This window comes from Artemia sp. Qi Xiang Cuo, chromosome 1, assembly GCF_049724085.1.
Source record: "Artemia sp. Qi Xiang Cuo chromosome 1, ASM4972408v1, whole genome shotgun sequence".
Lineage (NCBI taxonomy): Eukaryota > Metazoa > Arthropoda > Branchiopoda > Anostraca > Artemiidae > Artemia > Artemia sp. Qi Xiang Cuo.
The window spans coordinates 16,066,072-16,088,683 of NC_142794.1; positions in this window are offsets into that span (position 1 = coordinate 16,066,072).

A 22,612-nucleotide genomic window follows, 5' to 3' on the forward strand; every position below is an offset into this window, starting at 1 on the left:
GAAACAATTTTACTGTTAAAATTTGAATTTTACTGTAAACCCAAAGTCCCACTAAATGTTCAGAACTAAATTTTTAGAATAAAAGAAGTATATAAAAAATTAGCAGGAATTGGTCTTATATTTTTCTCTGCATCTTTGATGGTCCGAATAAACAGCTATATTTTTTAAAGCACTGTCGCTGAGTTTAGGTTCGGTATGAGTGGCTGAATATAGCATATTTGGACTAATTCCCAAACCCAAGCTGAAAACTAAGGCTATGCCATTTAGAAAATATTGGCGAGCCGTGAAGAAAAGCGTTTCAACGTGCTGATTGTTTTGTTATTGCATGGTTTGGTGACAACAGCTCACCGAAATTTGCCTTGTCATTTTTTTTTTTTTAATTGACACCTTAACATTTGGTCGCTACCATTGAGGTGTATTAAATACTTAATTATTGATTTTCCGGTCTAAATTCAATTAGCTGGTTGTGACATCTCTAAGTAAATTAAATAAAGAAACAGGTTTTTTTAAACTGAAAGTAAGGAGCGGCATTAAAACTTAAAACAAATAGAAATTCTTCCATATATAAAAGGGGTTGTCCCCTCCTCAACGCCTCGCTCTTTATGTTAAAGTTTTTTATTGTTTCAAAACATAGAGCTGTGAGAAAGAGTCAAACTTTAGCTTAAAGAGCCGAGCGTTGAGTAGGGGACAGCCCCTTTCATACACGAAATAATTTCTGTTCGTTTTAAGATTTAATATCGCTCGTTACTGTCAGTTAACAAACCAAGTTTTTTTTAATTTAATTTCTCAACGTTTTTTAATTAATACAGGTTTCAAATTTGGCTCACCGTACAAAAATAATTAAAACGAAATTTGCATATTAATTTTACTTCTTTTTGGTTAAATGGCTTTCTCGAAAGTTGTTTAGTTTTATTTATGAACGTTTTTATTAGTAATAAATATACGTAACTTACGAATTAAATTAAGTAGCGAACTTCCATATTCGTATATTTTTAATATGTATATTAGGGGGTTTGCCCCCAAGTCAATACCTCGCCCTTTACGCTAAAGTTCAAATTTTATTCTGATTCTTTAAAAATGACCACTTAATCACAAAGGCTGTTAATTAGATTAAATAGCTCTTATGAAAATACTAAAAATACCTTTGGCGTAAAGAGCAAGGTATTGAATAAGGGGCGAACTGAGTCACATACGCACTAATTTCTATTTGTTTTTGGTTTTGATTTTGCTACTTACTATCAGTTGAAAAATATATTTAATTTCTGATCGTTTTTAAAATAATGCTGGTAAATCCGACACCACCTTCATGGCAATGGTCCCTTTACCCACGGAAACTTTCTCCATGGACAGATCCTCTTACGTAACCCCAATACAACACCCCCACTACCATAAAAATCAAACCTGAAAACGTCTGTATACTTCCCAATAACCAATACTATATGTAAACATTGGGCAAAGTTCATAACTTATAGCCCTTCCCCAGGGGACTGTGGGGGATTAAGTCATCCTAAAAACATAGTTATTATATTTTTCGACCATGCTGAACAAAATGGCTGTCTCAAAATTTTCATCGGGTGACTTTGGGAAAAAAGGAGCGTAGGAGGGGGCCTAGTTACCCTCCATTTTTTCGTCACTTAAAAACGGCACTAAAACTTTTAATTCTGTTGGAATGAGCCCTCCTGCGATATTTTAGAACCACTGCATCGATATGATCACCTTCGGGAAAAATACAAACAAACAAATAAACACGCATCCATGATCTTTCTTCTGGCAGAAAAATACAAAATTCCAAATTTTGGCATATAAATGATTGAAACCTCTAGAGTATGGTTCTCTTATGCGATGAATATGATGATATCATTTTCATTAAGGCTCTGTGACTTATAGAGGATGTTTTCTTTTTTTTCGAAAATCAGGCAAGTTTTCTCAGGCGCTTAAATTTTGATGAGTAAAACTAAACTTAATGAAACTTATATATTTGAAATCAGCATAAAAGTCTGTTTCTTTTGATATATCTATTGATATCAAAATTCAGTTTTTAAATTTGGTTACTATTGAGCAGGTCGTTCCTTACTTACAGTTTGTTACCACGAACTGTTTGATTCGTAGCCTCTGTCGTTTAAATTGTATCATATCCATTGGCTGGTCCATCAATTTCTTTTAGGGCAATGGACTCAACAACATGAGTCAATTGCGTCGAAGAGTTTCATAGATTGCTGCTAGTGCTCATCAATGTTCCATTTGTGTAAACGCTGATTGGTCTAAATGGATTGTGCAATATACAATTTTCATACGAAAATCCGTCGGTAAAATTTGGCATTTCATTGCTATATTTCCTTTCCGTCACATGTAAATTTATGAATGTAGAAGACCAATCCAAGAAATAGTCTTCATTGGAAAAAAATTGGAAAATGAAGGTTTTCAGAGAAGTTTGTTGTGGGTAGAATTGTTCATACTGACCATGTTTCACATTCAGATTAACATTTTCCACATTGAAAAGATTTAAAGATGAAGTAACTGAGGGCCGGGATACCTTGTGGGGTAGATAATCCATCTCTCACGGGTTTGTGTATGTGGGTTTCTATGAGCAGATATCTTTTTTTTATCTATGTATTTTGTTTCTTGGCTTCTATTGTTTCTTTATGTTCTTCTTGTCCTGTGACGACGACAAGAGTGAAATCTTTTGTTTCTGTCCTGGGCAGACACTGATGAGTGATGGAGAGTTTTTCAAACTTTTTAAACCTTACCCACTTTGTCGAAATTTTAATCTCTCGCCGAGGATCTCGTAACTGATCTGAGCTTTTCCGAAACACTTCCTGTAAAATCTTTGCCAAAGGCCCATTTGTGTAGCGTAGAAGATTTAGAATCTCTGGCAAATGGCACAATTCATTTCTTAGCCAAGTGTAGTATAGAGTGAAACAGCATAGTAAACCAAATGTCACGACATTGACGAGCAGCCTTTGCAATAGCCCATTCCATGACCTAATGGTCGTGATCTAACAGCAGTGACATAGCAATCAATATCAGGACAGGACAAACAAAGTTAGTTTTTCTATTAGCCATCTTGAATGGATCAAACATTAAATGTAATCACATTAAAACTTTGGGTTATTGCTACAGAATCAGCTAATTTTGTTCTTAATGTTAGCTGATAGTGTTGTAAATATAAAGTGAACTTGGAGATATATTCGAATTGCCTTATACTATTGTTATGAATGTGATCTTGACTGGTTCTCCGTTCAGGAATACGTAAGACGGGAACGTTGCTATTGCCAACTCTTGAGGTCTCAACGAATGAAGCATAAAGAAATATGCAACTGTCTGAGGAGAATCCAGATGCATAGTCTGTGAAAATGACGCGATCCATACCACTCCTGCTAGCCGCACATTTGCCTTTGATTGCATTATATTTAAAACCAAGGACTTCCCTCAGATTATCGTTATAAATAATCTTCTCATTATCAATTGGAGAGCTAATATAAATCTTCCCCTGTTCCATTAAATAGTTAAATTAGAAGGCACTATTCATGCGATCGGAAACTTTTCTATTGATTGCACGGAAAAAATTATTAATATTAGTAAATTCTTTGTATGTCCTAGTAGCAAAGGGGTGTGAAGTATGGTGTATTTCTCTAAAGAAATACCGTCTTATTGGTCCCCAGTGGGGGGTTATCAAGCCTCCACGAGGAAAAGACCTAGGGTAGCGTGGTAGGCAGGATTCGTATCTACTTAAGATGTTGATAAAACTACTTTAATAAACTAATAGACAAAATACAATACTAGAGTACACTCGTGAACAGTCTTCTTGAAGCCGTAGAGAATCCGAGCTATAGTCAACGTGCACCGGCTGGCACAGTTAATTTGGAGGTGGCTGCTGCACCCTCCAAGCTTGCCGTCTGTGGTTGGCTAGTGGAGGTTACTGGAACTCTGTGACAGCAGTTGCTGTTGATGTTATTTTTAAACTCTCCCAGCACACCGTATATTTTAGAAAGGTAGATGTTGCTCGAACTCTCCCAGCGGTGTTCCTCTAACCACTTGTCACTGTTGGTTCTGAAAGCTGAACTGTCCACAAGTTGTCTTTTCCCCCTTCTTATCTTCCACGGGCCAAGCATAGAATTCTGGTTCCATGACCCCCAAAATAGCCTCTCATTGGCTGGCAGGTTCTTGGTCATGGTGATCCACTACCTTGAATAGAAAAGAAGGCAGAAACAAGTACTTAAAAACAACACATACCAAACTATACCCTTGAAGTGGAACATTCACTAAATACCAAAAATATACCCTTAACGTAATAAAACACTAAATACGAGAAATACACTTATATCTAACTTGCGTAAGCCTAGAAACAATCTTTACATTTCTCCCCCTATTTTATTGAAAAAAAAAATCATTTTTATTACTTTTTTTTCATACGTTTTAAATAAATTTTTATTCCTTCCCTAAACTACATTTATTATTATTCATTGTCCCCTTGTTCGACTATTCTAAAACGATTTTTTTTCATTTCTCTATAATCAATCCATAATGTCCTTTATTTGAAGAGAATCACCGTGGAAATTCCGATAAGGATTAGAAAAATAAACGCGCCGCCAGTCATGATTCCAATAATCATGGACTGTGTTGATTCAATTTTTCTGTATAATTTTGTTTTGGTCAAAATAGATTGTAGGCTATTTATACCTTTCTCAGAATATATCTCTCTCTCGAGAAAGCTACGATTTTTTTTTAAGTCTAATGATTCGATATCAGAGAATTTCTGCAATAGAATTTAAGACTTTTGATCTATGAGACATATGATTATCACATAAAATAATATTAGGGATTCCATATGTTGAAAGTATTTCCTTTACAATGAAGTTACGAATTGTTTGAGCATTAATGTTTAGGACAGGGACTACTATTACATATTTACTAAAATGCTCTACAGCTATTAGGACATGCAAATCTCCATTTGCACATTCATATGGCATGGACCCTGCACTATCTATAGAAAATGCATGAAATAAGTGCGACGGAGGAATATTTTCAGCCAAACATGGGTTCAGCATAGGACCCGTTATATTCCGACGAAGAAATGAATCACAATTTTTTACATAATTTTGTACAAGCACCGGCAAGTTTTCAAAAACTGCAAATTCGCGTACTCACTCTAGCATTTTTATTTACCCTTGATGGGCTTCTAACAATAATTTGTTATACATTAAGGCAATGGTTGTGGAGATAAGTTCTTTTGGTACCAAAATTTTACACTTATTTACACGTCTTTTATCTCCAGTACTATCGACTGCATAAACTAGCCCATTATGAATTACCAGTTCATATTTTAGAAGCCATTTTGGTAATATATTTGCTTCATTTGCCTTAATTTTTAGCCTGGGAGACTCTATACCAGATTCATGTACATGATTTCCCTGTGAGCACAAGCTTGTGCCACCTTTGCGCGCCGGAATGCCACCGTTTTCTGCATCCCTATGGATGCAACAACCCTTTTTTGTATCCCTTAGAGGGGCCTCAGTGGCTTTCCTCTGGATTAAATGACCCCTTGTCATGACTTGCTCGTGACCAATAGGCACGATAGGCCTACCCCTTACGGTCGACCGACTATTACAAATTGCAGAATTTGGGTCCAAGTCCTGAGACTCCATTTCCCGAAAATCAAATCGTTTTCCGGGTACAGTTTTCAAAAAATTGTACGCTGCTTTTATTTCTTTATCGCGCTTTTGAGCCTGTCTGAGTTCCTTCTCTTCTAGTCCAATAAAATCAACATATTCACCTTGAAGGCAGTCAAATTCCTGTTCCAATTCATCAAGATTAAATTTTCTGTATTTTTCAACAAATTCAGAACTAGGGCGGCTCAAATAGTCGCTAGAATTTTTAACTTCAGGAATTTGATGAAATGCAAATTGCTCGCTGTCTATTAAAACAGCAATACGGTATAACTTGCTATTTACGTCTTTAGCTCTGTTTAAATAAGATAGGGCCCTGCAATCTGTATAGCAATGTGTATGAGCGGACCATAGAAAGGTTTTCTGAAAATGTTTAATCCCGGAATAAAGTGCGAATAATTCTCTATTATGATTGTCATATCTAGATGCGGGTCGGCTGAGAATTTTAGAATAGCTTGCAACCATTTGAAAGCGATTGCATTTGCTGTGGTTTTGCATTTTACACAAAGTAGAGCGCTAATTGCTTTCATGCTAGCATCTGTGAACAAATGAGAATCCTCTGATTTCGATAGAAAACGGAGTAGAATTGTGTGTGGATTAGTAAGTTCGGATTTTAGTTTTTCAAAAGCCTCCATTTCGGTGGGTCCAAAAATAAATGGGACATTTTTGCGAGTTAGGCGAACCAAAAGATATGAAATTTCTGCGTAGTTAAGGTAAAAACTTCGTAGAAATGAAGTCTTGCCTAGGAAACTACGAACGTCCGAAACGTCCTTAGGTAGTGTCATCGCCCTAATCATTTTAACCTTTGACTCCTGGGGAGAGATCCCTTCGGGTGAGACTTTGAATCCTAACAGATTGACTGAATTTGCAAAAAAAACAGCATTTTGATAAATTGAGTTTAAGGTTGAATTCACGTATCCTTTCAAAAACAATTTATAAATGTCTCAAATGATCTTCAAATTTTTTGCTTTCCGTATGTATTGTTAGGTCATTTACGTACCAACTCAGAAAATAAGAGAAATTTATTTCGTCATTTGTTTTACTAGGGACGTCTCCCCAAAAATTCTAAAAATTGTCTAGGACTACTTTTAGCTCCCATTGGTGCTTTTAAAGATCGGTATGACATAACTTTAACATTAAGAAAAAATAATTGCCGACTCTCTTTGGATAAATTGCGTACATAAAAGGAGTGTTTTATGTCTAATGTGGAGAATCGTTTTTTTCCTCCCATTTCAGTTATAACTTCTTAAATATTGCGAATTTCACATTGAATATCTTTAATGCCTTTATTGATTTCTGTAAGATCAATTAAGGACCTACTGTTTTCTTTATTCCAAAGGTGTTTTGGAAAGACTTTACCCTTTTTATTAGGTTTGCCTATGATAAAAACAGATGAGTTGAATGGTGATAGACCCACTTCAATAATCTTAGCTCGAAGTATTTCCTTAACGTGTTTCATTATTACCTCCTGCATTAAAAAGGGTAATGGAAATTGTTTTTTGCTTTTAATTGTAACTGTTTCATCAATTGGAACGACAAACCCATCTAAGTCATTACCCCCAATATCATAAGCAGTGCAAGAGAATACATTTTTATATTTACAAATGAAAGTTTTAAATTTTTCACTATTTTTATCGGTTAATTTACTGGTATTGACATGTTTTAAAAATTCATCATTAGGTCATTCAGTTTTTAAATCTACCTGAGTTTTATTGCTTTGAGAAAATTGATTTTCAGCACAGGCTGTAATTAAGCCAGAGCTTGAGGCTAAGTCTTCTGGGAGAAACTCAAAATGTCCCATTAATTCACCTCTTAGTAAGGTAACTTGATATTTCGTGGGGTTAAAAAATACTAAGGGAAATGAGGAATGAGACACTTCACTGATTTACTCTGAAATACAGATTTGCCACGCTGGTGAAGGTTTGAACATCAGACAATCCCCATGAGCTACATGACTTTGATTACTAGATTGCGGTTTCACTTCAGTTATAAAGGGGCTAATATTAGCTAATTTATTTCGAACAAATAAATGGTTTACCTATGGGGGCCCCTTTATCCCCTTTATTAGCTAATATTTTTGTGGAGAATATTGAAACAATTGCGTTACATTCATATTTTTTAAAACATATTTTCTGGGGCCGGTATATGGATGACATTATTTCAGTATGGGATTATGGGGAGGAGGAATTAAAGGGATTTTTGGAACATCTTAATTGTTTGGGAGGGGATTTAAAGTTTACCGTTGAATTGGAATAGAATGTGAAACTTCCTTTACTTGATGTTCTTCTTTTGAAAAATAAAAGTATTATGTATTTTAAAATTTAAAGAAAACATACAAAAAACAATTGATTTTTGTCTTATAGTCCCGGTCACGCTCGCCAAGTAAAAATTTGTTTGATCATTTCTTTAACTGATCGGATCTTTAGTATTTGCTCTCCAAAATTTGTTGAGGAGGAGTTGTCTCTTCTAAGAAAAATACTAATAAGTAACATATATCCAGAGTGGTTAATTAACCAGACTTTTTCAAAGAGAATAAAAAGATTTCTAGAGATTTCTAAGGAAGACTTGGAGACAACTCGGGAGAAGGATGGTTTTTGTTCCTTACCATATGTACCCGGGCTAAGTGAAAAACTTAAGAGAATTTTACAGAGTAATGGTGTAAAGTTAGCTTTAAAAAGTAATAATACTTTGGGTAGTTTTCTAAATTCTGGGAAGGATCTAACTTCATTGGGGCAACAAAGTGGGGTTTATCAGATCCCATGTACTTGTGGAAGCTCATATGTGGGACGTACTAGCCAGAGTTTGGACATGAGATTATTACAACACAAAGATTCTATTTCTTCGGCTTTAAAGCAAGATTCTAAGTCTGAAGATTTTACTTCAGCCCTTTCAGAACATATTTTTAATTTTCCAGACCATTTTATTTTGTTCGAGAATGTCTCTTTGATTTCTAGGAATCGGGGCTTAAAGCAAAATTTTCGTGAAATTCTTGAAATAAAGAAAATCTTATTCAACAATATTGCTTTGAATCGTGATACAGGTGAATATGGGCTGGACTCTATCTATGATAATTTATTAAAATCTGACAGAGTAAAGTTCAATTCACCAAATATAGTTGACCTTTGTCCAAATGTTATATCATTGAACGCTAATGAGCCGAATCCAAGAAGGTCAAAGAGAATAGCTACCGCCTTTGCTTTGAAAAGAATTAGAGATTCAAACAATATGTAGTGTTAGTTGATTTAGTATATAAACTTTTGTTTTATATTGTTTTATTTTAGTTTTAATACTGATGACGGTCACTGTATATGTGACCGAAATATCTGGTATTTTTGTGAATTTCTATTACATCACTGTCTATTAAAAGGATTTTATCCCTATTTGAACTTTTATTTATCGTCATGGAAAGGCAGTGTGGTCTCCGAAATTATCTACTCTAAAAAACTAAGGAATTTCACACGTCGCGTGTGTAACTTTTATAAACTAAGTATTACAAAAGTTTAATAGTTTCTCAAGCGGTGATACAAAGAGATAAGATGTCTATGTCGGTATTAAAAGGAATATCACACCTTGCGTGTGGATTTTCAAATTAAGTATTACAAATGTTGTGGATTCTTTAAACCGCTTATTGGAAGAGCTATGATTAGATTCGTTTGAAATGCTATGAATATTTCTTTAGTCAGAAAAGGAAGGGGTTTGGGTTTTTTTTATCTGATTATGCCATATATTACACTTCCCATTGTTTAACGATGTCCCCATCGTTGTGCCCACTAGTCCTCCTTTCACTTTTTGAATTTTTAGAAAGATTTTGTCATTACAGATTTTATTGATCCAACAAAAAAATTATATGTCAGTCATAAATTTTACACACCCTTAACTATTTCATGATGTTTATATTTTCGAAATATTACTTAAAGTTCCATCACCTATTTTACTCTATTTGGCAAAGGAACCAAAGAGTTTTTCTACAGATTATAATATATTGAAAATATGATTGACTATCTAAATATTGTTTTTCTCCACCTAATACTGGAAATACCTTGACTAGATATGCTAATATTTCTATAGACTTAAATATGCTTCTCTTGTTTCTAACATAAAAATTATGCCGTTACCTTACATGATAACGATTTTCATGAATGAAAACACATGTTCCTTATTTGTAATACTACACTATACTTCTACCTAATGCTGTACTAACGTGATGCCATTGAATTTAAGTAATAACTTGTATGACTAAGCTGCAATACATATAAATGCCAATTAAGCAACTGAAAAAAGGAAACGAATTAACACACACTATTAAAAGGTTTTAACTTAGTATCTGGGAGAAGCACTGGAATGATATCACTTGTTTCATTTGTTTCTGGATATGTTTTTAATATTCACTATAATTAAATTATAGATACATAAGACTTCACACTTACTTCATTATCCCATGTGTCTCCATAGGACTTACCTACGCTGTCACTTTATTTTGGCTTTCATTGAATTTATGTATGAATCGGGTAATTTTTTATGGTTTGTCCTGTTGGTTTTTCATTTTGGCACTTTATCCTCGAGAAAAATTTAATACACGTACAGTTTGTGTTTCCCATCAAATTGTTCCTGCGTCTTTTTTCATGTCATGTACGATGGGCTGGTTTTCAAATTATTGTAAGGTATAACATTTTTCTTTGCATTAGGATCGAAACTTAATTTTACAGTCTGTTTCAACATCCTGTCCTTGATTTTTCTAAGATACATAATTGCTGAGGGATTGATCACTGGGAGTACTAGGTTAATAGTTGGGTTGGGTTTTTCTTCTTAGCTCTTTATCCTCGGGACAACTTGAAACACTTACAGTCTGTGTTTCCCGTAAAATTGTTCATGCCTGGCTCTTCTTGTTATGGACGGTGGGCTGGTATTGCGATATACAATAATAATTACGGATGGGTGGAAACTTGATCTTGGAGTCTTGTTCCAATATATTGTCTTTGATTCGTGGTTAAGATACGTAGTTTATGAGGAGTAAACCTCCGTGATTACTTTCGGTCCTTATGATTTAATGTTTGGGACCTTGCCGTTTGTATATAACTACTCGACGGATGGTATGCAGTTTTTCGACATGCTTAGGTCGGGGTGGTTTTTTAGATAATTGTAATTTGGTGCTTGCGGGGCATGCTTATTGATAATGTTATTTGGGACAGTGTTAACTGGTAATAGGTTGTGGTAACTGCGATTATCATCATAAAATTGTCTTCTGGGATTTTTTTCTTATGAGTACTCTTCGTTGGTTGACGAATGATGAAAGTAGGCTCTACTAGGTTGTATCTGTGCTAAGCTGCATACATGCAATGATTGATTTCCATTTGATTACTCCAACTCCTAGAATAGAAATACCTAGGCAGGATCAATTGTTCTCTATAACGATTATACTACAATACAAGAAACGATGGTATATAAAATAATTAGATATATCTAACGGTACTCAAGTACTGCTAATGCACTTAAGCACGTTAGGTACCGTTAATTGCATCCAATTGTTTTATGCAACATGAGGCGATGTAAAAGTATCAAGGTAATCAGTTACATTAACTAAACGAATATAAGCCTGAGTATATCGATAATATTAAATCGTTTATCGATTATCCATTACCTATAATGGTATAAGCTCAAGATTTTCTTTATATATGTCTTGATATTTGCTATCTATACTTATTGCAAACATATTGGAATACTGTTAGAGCTCATTAACCGTTTGAAAAATGACTAAGTAAAAAGAAATCATACAATACTGAACTTAGGCTTAAAATATTAATATATACTTTAGCATGTATTGACGCATATATTTTCTTTTATGCGTCCTATAACGCTTCTCTAATTCTACATCTGTACCGTGAGTAAAATGTGATATATTTAAAATACAAAAAAAATTAAGTTCCTTCTTTCTAAAGATAATTCCGACTCCCTCTAATTAAGTTTAATTCTAGTTTCAAAAAAGAAAAGTCCTTAATCAACAAAAAGAGAAATTGCATTTTAGCTTCAGTCAAACAACGATGCTTTTCGGTTTGAATTTTGCTAAGATAATTGGTAATAAAAAAGATGCTGGGTACAATGTTTCGCAGGAAGTTCTAAGCTATAAGAGAGTGTGAACGTTGAAATCCTCGAAATATTTAAAACAAAATTATTGGATAAATAGTCCGCATAATGTAGTGAGTTTGCGAACATAATTACAAAGTAGCGGCCCCCTCCACAGGACTTGGGCCAATCTTGATAAAAGCTAGTAATGCGCAGGAGTTCTATTTGTGTGATATAGTGGAATTAACTGTTTTTCTTTTCAATTATGGATTGTCTCTATTGCCATCAACATTATCTTTGAGAGCCAATTTATCCTTGCCTTTGTCTTTGTCATTTGAAGTGAACCACTGCTGTACACCTAATATGTAAGTCATAAATAAAACTATTGCTTTTTTAATTGTGTTTATTTTATATGTCCGTATCTAGTCGCACGGCAGGTAATTAGTTCGTATGTCTCCAAGGTACGTTCCCAGGGATCTGATTTTTACTGATTTTAGAAGTAATTAATTTCCAGATAACTCGAGGAAAAGAGGTTACATTTATATAGCTAAATATTTTATTTTCTCGCTTTCAGCTGGTGGCACGGTCAACCATTAACGTTCTCCCAATTGCTCTGGCGCAGGCCTCGGTGGCACAATCTTTAGCGCTATAAGCGGTGCTATCGAAGAACTTATAAGGTGTAATTTCGCAGCCTTAAGGTACAATATTACGCTCGACGTGGTCAATCTTTATGACCACAGTTAAAACAACTTTAAAATTTTCTTATCGCTACAAATGGCGCGGTCGGAAATTAGAGAAAATCATGCGAACTAAGTAGGCTATAAACTTTGTAATTTAAATTTAATTATTGGAAAGATACAGACATATAAAAAAGTGATTAGGCCTATAACCGCTAAGCTATTACAGGAAAACCCTTTAAAATATCTCATAGGAGACAATAGCCTCCCTCAAAATAGGTTAAGTGAAAAAAAAATTTATTTTGAGTTATTCAAACGCAAAAAATGTCAGAAGAATTAAGCGAACTATTAAAGGCACAAAAGTTTGTCGCCATAAATGTAGAAATAGCCAAGTCTATTCCGCAGTACAATGGACAATCAGATATCGACGAATTTATTATCCAATTGGCCCAGTTTGTAGAATTAACAAAACCAGATCTAGAAACGTTGGTTGGCATACTTCTATTAAGATTAAAAGGCCAGGCCTTAACCTTTCTAAAGCAGAGTGAACATACTAGAGGTGATGACGCCAGCTTGCCAATAAATACGGTGGTCAAATTGTTAACGGCACTTAAAGATAGATTTATCGAAACTAGTTCTACAAATAAGTTAAAACACGGAATGGTATGCTTTGACTATTCACGAAACATAAGAGAATATCTTGATAATATACGCATTTCAGTAGAAGCAAAATACGGAAAAGGTTCAGGAGAACTGTATGAAAAAGTCATACTTAATATCTTTTTGCAAGGGCTACCCCCAAAAACTATATAGAATGGTAATATCCAAAAATATTCAGACGTCGGATCTTGCAGTTCAGGAGGTAGAGCGACTGATCGAAGTTGATAAGATGGTGGCTAATCACAGTAAAGCAAAAATAAATAGCCTAGGCGAATAAAACGCAAGCATGACCTTCAAGGGCGATCAGGCGTCTCCCAATTTCTTTTCAAGGGATAACTCTCCAGTGCCACAAAGAAATAAAACTCAAGAACCCGCTAGGCAGAAAACAGTACATTTTCAGTCTGTCAAACAATTTAGTTATGAAAATAACCCTACAATAATAAGATGCTATACTTGTAATCGACCTGGGCACATCGTGATGGAGTGCCGTTTTGTCCCCAATCGCACACCAAGAATTGCTGTCGGTAGTACACAAAATTATGGCAACCATTTGTTCGGAAGAACAAATTTTAGCGCCGGTGGTGTACTAGGCTATAGCCAGGGAAGATTGCGGCAATCAGTACCTTACAACGTGTACCATCCAAATATGTACAATCCTCCCCCCAATAGACAAATTAATTACCGATTTGAAAACCCAAATACTCGCTAAAGCCAATATAATTCGAGAATGGTATATATAAATCCCGAAAATTTGCCGACGGGAAATACAAATTTTTCAAGCCGACGGCAAATAGTTAATTGGCCGACGGGAAATGAAGATTTTGAAAGCCGACGGCATTGGCAGTCAGCGCCAGCCGGCACTTACGCAAGAAATCCAAACTACCGTAATAATACATGGAGAAGGCAAACAAATGTAAATGAGTTAGATGTGCCAACGGAATCTCACATGTCTGAATATCTATTGCAGGCACCGACGCATGAAATAAATCCGCAGGGAAACGTTTCAGGCCCCTCAGAAAAACAAATTGGACCCAGAGGGCGCCGAGAATATTTAATAGGTACAAACCAATAGTAGTACCGTCTTGTAGTGATAGTAATAACAAGTTACCTATATTTAAGGATTTTTGTGGAGCAAATGTTTACTTTAAAGCCTTAATTGACTCTGGTGCTACGACAAACATCATAAACTCATGCGTATTTGATATGTTGCCTCCATATATTAGGCGACAAAGAAATTTTAATAATCCCAATTTAACTAGCGTGACAGGGCATAAATTGGATGCAAGAGGTTCAATTCGCTTAGACGTAAAAAGGGATAATAGAATTTTTCCGACAAATTTTATAATATGCGATAACTTTCCGTATGAAGCCATTATCGGCACAAATTTTTTAGGTCTATTAGAGTACTATTACACGTGGCAAACGAAAGGCTTGTCTACCCGGCTAAGGTAGGGGAAGGAGTTTCTACCTTAAGAAATTGTAACAGAGGTTAAGAAGACAACGTAGCGGTAAATTATTCAATTATTAACGGTAAATTATTGTTCAATTATTCTGAAAGACATTGCAGAGATAATGTAAATCTAAATAATAAGTGTATTGAATATGCAAAAATAAAAATAGGAGATATGCAAAAGTATAAATCGAACAAAATTAACAAGATAGCAGAATTATGCAAAAACATAGTAAAACCCAACGTGACACCACGAGATACCACAATGGCGTCCAGTATGGCCGCCAGTATGAATCTAATAGACAATGAAACAAAAGAGAAATATTACGGATTCGCGATAAAGAAAACAAAAGTCCCTCCCAAAACGATGCAAAGAATTCAAATATCACAGATGATTGAACCAGTGGATAGCAAATCCGAAATATGGCTCGCGATCCCATCAAATGAAATTCCTGAAAATCTGTTTTGCGAAGAACAGATTATATTTTACGACAAAGCAGAAGGTTTTATTTGGGTAACTAATAACCACGAAAATGATACAATTACAATAAAAAAGGGGATGTGTTTAGTTCAAATCCAAGTTTTATCGGAGAAAGATTTAATTAGATGGGAGAATTCCAAAAAAAACCTAGTAAATGGCATTAAAACCTCAATTAACAAATACCCTCTAACTAAATCGCAATTCTTAAACAAATTTAATATGGATCATATTACGGACTTAGATCTTAAGAAAAAAATTATGCGAATTATTATGGAATTTTAAAGATGTATTTTCCGAATCTGAAGATAACATCGGACTGATACCATTTTATGAATATTCAATTTTAACGACTGGTAATCCTGTAGCAAAACAGCCATATCGTGTGCCGTATAAGCACAAAGAATGGTTGAAAAATAAAATTCATGAATTAGAAAAAAATGAAATTATACGCCCCAGTATAAGTCCGTATAGCGCACCAGTGATCTTGGTACCAAAAAAATAGTGATCTTAGACTTGTATTAGATTATAGAGCCCTTAATAAACAAGTAGTTAGCGATAAATTTCCTTTAGCAAGAATAGATGAAATTCTTGACTCTATTTCAAGCAAAAACTAAATTTTTACTTCTTTGGATCTTACCCAAGGTTACCACCAAGTGAAAATAGCCAAAAAAGATGTCTATAAAACTGCATTTTCTACGGCTGAATGTGGTTCATACGAATAATTAAGAGTACCTTTTGGACTTAAGACAAGTTCAAGCGCACTATGTAGACCCTTATTGCATCTTAATTTTGTTGATGATGTCATATGCGTGGGAGAAAACGCTGAACAACACTTAGCAACATTAGCTAAGGTGTTCGAGAAGTTCAGACAGGGCAATTTAAAATGCCGGCCTGAAAAAGTAAATTTATTTCGACAAAAATAAAATTTTTAGGAGTAGTGGTGAAGCAAGGAGAGATATCTCCAAACCCTGATAAAAAAAAATGTGTTGTAAACCTCAAACCCCTAGAACTATGAAAGAATTAAGAGGAATTTTTTGCCTTACTGGTTACTTTAGATAATTGGCGCGCAATTACACACAAATTGCAAAACCCCTCACGGACATAGCTAAAGGGAACTCCCATAATTTGATTTCCTCCAAGAAAGCTAAATTTTACCTAGACTGTCTCAAAAAGGTACTCACTTCTGAACCAATATGATCGCTGCGTGATTTCAAGAACGGACAATTTGTGGTCACAACCGATGCTAGTTCAAAAGGCATTGGCGCAATTCTTTCGCAAATAATCCCGGTAGAAAACCCTAATCCTCTAATGGGAACGCCTAAACAAAAAAAATAGAAAAGTTATTTGCAATTCGAGTAGAACCTTATCAAAAGGTGAAAGTAGTTATTCCGCCACAAACTTAGAATAATTATCTATAATCCACCACTTGAACAAATTTAGACACTATTTAATTCGTAGAAAATTTATGCTACGATCATACCATAAAAGCTTGCAGTACCTACGCACATTTAAAAACCCCATGGAAATTCTAGCTAGATGGATTATGAAAATCCAAGACCTAGATTACGAATTTGAACATTTAAAAGATGAACAAAATGCATCTTGTGACTTTTTGAGTATATACCCAGAAAATATGCCGTCGGAAGATGAGGAAAATGAAGTTAACGCTATCAATGCTAAGAGCAAACATGAATGTAAGAAAAACAAAGTCAAAGACATAGTAAAAGAAAATAAGGTTAACTATTGTCCCCTGTCCTTAGAAAATATAAAAAGAAAGCAAAAAAAGTACGAAATGTGTGTAGCACTTATTAATTATTTTGTGAATGATGATGCGTTACCGGATAAATTCAAAACTCTTAGAAAAGAGATAGATAATTCTTACTATGATCTTGATGAAGAAATACTATACAGAATCGTGACTGCTGAGGCAAATAGAAACCAAACAGCAATAATACCTGTATTACCCCAAAACTTAATAACACCTGCATTCGAATATTTTCATTCAGTTATAGGTGGATATTTAGGAGAACGAAAACTTTCCATAAAGTAAAACAATATTTTTACGTGCCGTCGGGAATAACAAAACTTAAAGAATTTGTAAGTACATGCGAAGCGTCTAACTTAAGAAAAAAACCCCAAGCTTATCCTAATCCTTCAATGGGAAATAGTCCCAGTAGCGATATTCTCCTTCGATATTGTATAATTTGATGTATATGGAACAACTGGAGGCTTGCCTGTATCCAGCAGAGGCCACACTTGTAATCTTTCAGTTATAGATCACTTTTCTGGAGTTACTTTTGCAAAAGCATTAAAAAATCAAGGCGCTTACGCCATAAGTAAGGCGTTGGGGAAATTATTTTCAAAATTTGGCATTCCAAATAAGGTTTTAAGTGACAATGGAAGCAATTATGTTTCAAAAGTAACAAAAGACTTAATGAGTTTTCTTAATATAGAGAAATTCGTAACTTCTCCATATCGCCCAAAAGCTAATGGTAAAATATGAAATAGGAATAAAATATTTTCGAATATATTAAACATTTATATGAAATACAACAGGATCGATGGGGATCAACTCTTACCTTATTTAACTAACGTAATCAATACTGCTTATTCAGAAACAACCAAAGACAATCCATTTTATTTACTTTTTGGTCGTGATTTTAGAATCCCGTATGATGAGATTATTGTGTCCCGGCAATATTAAAATAACTTGGAGGATTACAAACAAGAATTCATAAATAAGATGAGGAAAACTTATAAGATAGTTAGGCAAAAGTTGGAAAAATGTAAAATAAACCATGTAATGTAAAATAAGAGTTAAGAAACCAACCCAAAGTCAAGGGGAGCATAGATTTCAAGATAGGAGATTGCGTATACCTAAAGAACGAGGCAAAGACGGAAGGCAAAAAACTTTCCAACAAGTATTCTGGACCGTACAGAATAGTCAAAAAGTACGATAACGATTGTACTTTTAAAATGGTGAACCCCGATAGTGGAAGAACTTACAAGGTGCATGTTAGCCGAATAAAAAGAGCCAAATTTCCAGAAAGATGGGTACCGCGTCCCTCCTCTTCCGATTCGTCAGATGCAGAAAATGAGCCCCCTAAATCAAGATTGGCAGAGCTAAAACCCTTTAATTTCAAGCAAGACTATTTCGAGGATGAGAGCGATGAGAAAATTTTGAAGAATTTTTAGCTATGAGAAATTTAGTTATTCGTAAAGGAAAATTCCTACTACCAGAGAGAATAAAAATGCCAAAAGATCCAAAAAGTTCATCATCGGAGAACACAGGAGAACTAGATTATACAATATCTCTAAAAAACCAATTTTTCACTGATAGAATTTCGACCCCTTGTCCCCCCCAAAATATTTCAAGACGATATGGTTTCCCCTGCAACACCAATAGAGAGGCCCCTGTCATTGCAGAAGGAATTAAACAGAGCGGTAGAAACTCCTTCCAAAGATTCAACTAAAACAAATCTGCGAGAAGCTATGGATTTAAGAAATTTCCCAATAAGAAATAGTCAAAGAATATTGTCTAAGAATAAAACTCCCAAGAGTGACCAGCAAGGACAATATCATGATATAACTGTCCAAGTGTCCAAGGTCATGATATAAGTGTCCAAGGTCAAACCTAAACAATTGACTTCATGGAGGGAAACACTAGTGCAAAGAATGCCCCAACCCCCTGAAGACATGGCATATAAACAGTGGAGGAACCCTGCAAAAACTCTTGATTCATCTCAAAGCTCTCAAGAATCTTTCAAATCTCCCGAGTTGAAAACTCAAAGCGAGAATTTAGAGAGTAAACCTTCTACTTCCAGAGGAGTAGAAATTTACGAAGAAAGGGCAGGCGATACCTCAAAAATGTGAAGCGTCGCCTATAAAAGTTCTAATGCGGAATCCTCGGAAACCAGTTCCGAAGAGTCTGACGGTGAATCAGACCATATAATAGTTAAAGAAATAGTGAAATCAAAACCGACTTCAGCAGCTGTGCACGCAAAAGAAACAGTATTAAAAGGGCAAGGATTTTTGAAAAAACCATTCCAAAAATATGATCTCATTTCGCTAGAAAAAACGAAAAAGAAAAAACCACAATAAACAGAAGAAAAAGTAACAACACAGTCAGGTAGAACGGTTTAGAAACTGGAAAGATTGAAATAACCATAAAAATACAAAAAAAGATTTTAATGGACAGGCGTCATAAAGGAAGAATAATTTAAAAACTTTTAATTTACGAGTAAAAATCATACAATTATAAAAATGCTGTAGAGGAATTTTGTTAAACATATATCAATTCTCGAAAACAAATTCTAATTAAAAAGTAACACTGCATGTGATTAATTCGAATAATTTCCTTTGATACAAAAATCTACACCTACCATTCCAGTAAGATGTGTCCAGTCCAACTGAAAGAAGTCGGAGCGTTGTCTGATGTTTCGGAATGTGGGGGGTAACGATATTGAAGTTTCCCAGGCAACAATTTTAGCCGCAAGACTGGCCCCTAAATCTCCCAATTCTAGGACAACTCCCCACTAAAAAGAAAAACATTTCGAGTGAAGTTAAATTGAAAATTTGTAGAGGTACTGTTAACTATAGGGAACAACCCAAAGGTCGGGCTAAGAGTTTCCATAAAAATAACAATATCTCATATGCCTCTCCCATATCGAACTTCTGAATTATACCCCCAAAGCAGTATGATCAACCGTAAAGCAATATAGCTTAATTCAAGATATAAGCGGCTAACGAGAAAGGTCTGATGTAGGAAGCTCGTGATCAACTTACGACGACAAGTGGTGCTGTACCACGTTTTGTGGGAAGCCTGGGGAGGAACTCAAAGCCCAGGCAGCGTTTAATTTGTAGGGTTTTGGCGGTCTCCTCGGATTTTCTATTAAAAATCAACCCTCATTGTAATAAAGACTGATGTCATCAAAAAAAAAATACCAGTACAGAAGCCTCTAATTATGGGCTGATTATGTTCATGATTTTGAATTGGGAGCTGATCATGTTCATGGTTCTAATTGTGAACATTTTCAGATCATGACAATGGAATCAAAACCCATCCCAAAGATGATAATTGATACTGTGTTCATTACCATATTGAACGCGAAGAAAAATATCATGTAGTCTGCAGCTATTAGTCATAAAAAAACAAGTACATCAGATATGTGCAAAAGAATGGGTTCTAACATAAAATGTTAAAGGGCATGAACCCCACTCTAACAACCAGGGTTTAGAACTTGCGAATACCCCCAAGTATCGTCTGGCTAGAGGGGAAGTCAAAACAAAATATAGAAGAAGGAGCGCGAAACAACTTGGCTGTTTACAATTATTAATAAGACGCCTACAAGAGAACCTCAATATCAAGTACTTCTATTCCAAGGGACCCACTCAAACAGACCTTTTACTACTTTATAAATGCAGAGCCCCCAAAATTTGCTATAACCTTGAAAAAAATCCCCAATGTGTCAAATATGAAGGCATACACCATCCTTTAGCGGAAATTCAATATTACAAACAATTTTTATTCGACCCTGAATCTGAAGAATACAAATCCATTGGCAGTAAATTATTTCTGAAACGTATTAAAACATACCAAAGAAAAAGAGACGCCTGTAAAAATAATAACAAAAAAATTAAGAGAAAATTCTAAACTCAAAACCACCTATTAGTAGGTAACTGTGGAGGAAATTAATCTCATATATATAAACCATTTTGTCTTAGTGCAGATTATAATAATTTTAGGCCTACGAAAAAGACAATATATAGATATAGGATAACAGTGTAATTATGTGCTGCTCTCTTACTTATTTATATGTTGCTTACTCGAAAAATATAATGCAAAATTAGATTGTATAGTGATTATTTGCTGAGCTTTAAAGGCATATCTCAACCAATCAGAGAGACATATCACGACCAGAATAAAGCTTGAAAGTCCTAACCTTACTTCCATGACCTTTCTAATCCTAAAATATTCCTTCTGTTTTATGCTTACAAATCAGATTTATTTTGCCAATACCACAAAATGGTTACAAAAAAACCTAAGTTAAAAGTTAAAGTGCCTTTGAAAAAAAGATAATAACAACAAAATAGTAAATAAACAAACTTTGCAAAGATAGGTAAAATTAATGACAAATTAATTCTAGAAACAAACAATAAGATGAGGATTAAGAATATCATCATAATCCTCGTTGTTCACGCAGTAGCCCAAGATATTGTAAAGAATGGAGTAATATTCAAGCATGAAATTTCATTGCTAGCTAGCCATGACGCATGGAAGATTTTTATGAAATTGGACCCCAAACCCTTCGAGACCTTGTTTCAGCAAGTAACAAGACTAGAAAAAAAACACGAATGAACTCAAAGAATCGATATTTCAATTCCTAAGCTCGGACAAAGGATTACATGCGAGTAAAATAATGCATAGTAAAGATGATAAAGAGTTTCCAAATTCAATTGTCCCAAAACAAATATCAAAATTCGTAATAGATGACTTTGATAAGAAATTGGCAAAAGTTAACACGGCACTTGGGACGATCTCCAAGGAAGACAGAAGGAAAAGATCAGTGAATAATATTGAATACTCATCGAGAGACTTTACTGCAATGAAATCCATGCAAAACCCTGAATTACTGACAACAAGGAAAGGAAAACTTTATGATGGAAATTACGCAATAATAAACGAAAAACCAATACCCAATCTAAATGAGAAAAACACCCAAAAAGTTTAAACTCATAAAATCTTCTTAATATTATATAGACAAAGACTAGAAGCCTTATTTGAATTATTTAGTACGGACATACAAAAATTAAAACAAAGTACCACGAAGATTTCTGAAGTATTCTTTCGAAGAAATAAGTACCGCAGGTCTACAGGCTTAATTTTCATTATTGGAGAGCTCGAATCCCGCCTTTTTGGTTTGACAACGGAGGAAGACCTGAACAGCCTGAGGGAAAATGTAAAAAAGTTGAATAATGCCATGAACATAACATTACGCATTCGAAAGATACAAGCCAGTGTAGCAAATTACCAGAGAGATAAGATTGAAATGATATCCAAGAAGATCTCAAAAACTTTAAGCGTAATGAATTATTTAAGGAATGAAGTGGACCGTGTGGTGACAGACGCGAGCCTTACCATGGTATCACTCGATATAATTACCATATCACTACTAAATCTGGCGACAGATGTTAGTAAGTTTGAGTTCGCATTATTTGCCCTCACGGGAGGAACTTTACCTTACGACCTAGTAGATCCTTCTAACCTAAAAAGTATGTTAGACGAAATAAAAACGCACCTAATGTTTGGTTTACATTTACCCGTAGAGCCAGAAGTAGCAAATTTATTTCTTTACTATACCAAATTAAAAGTCCGCATCACGGAAATAAATGAACAGTTATATGCAGTAGTAACAATTCCATTGATAAACCAACAATCCGTTTACAACTTGTACAAAATTTCGACCTTCCCCGCTAACATAAAGAAGACAAATTCATCCATGACTATCACACCTGAAGCAGAGTATTTGCTTGTTGATCAAGATAGACGAAAATACGCCCTAGCCAATCCACAAGACTTAAAAGAGTGCATGCTATTCAAAAACCTAGTATGCCAGCT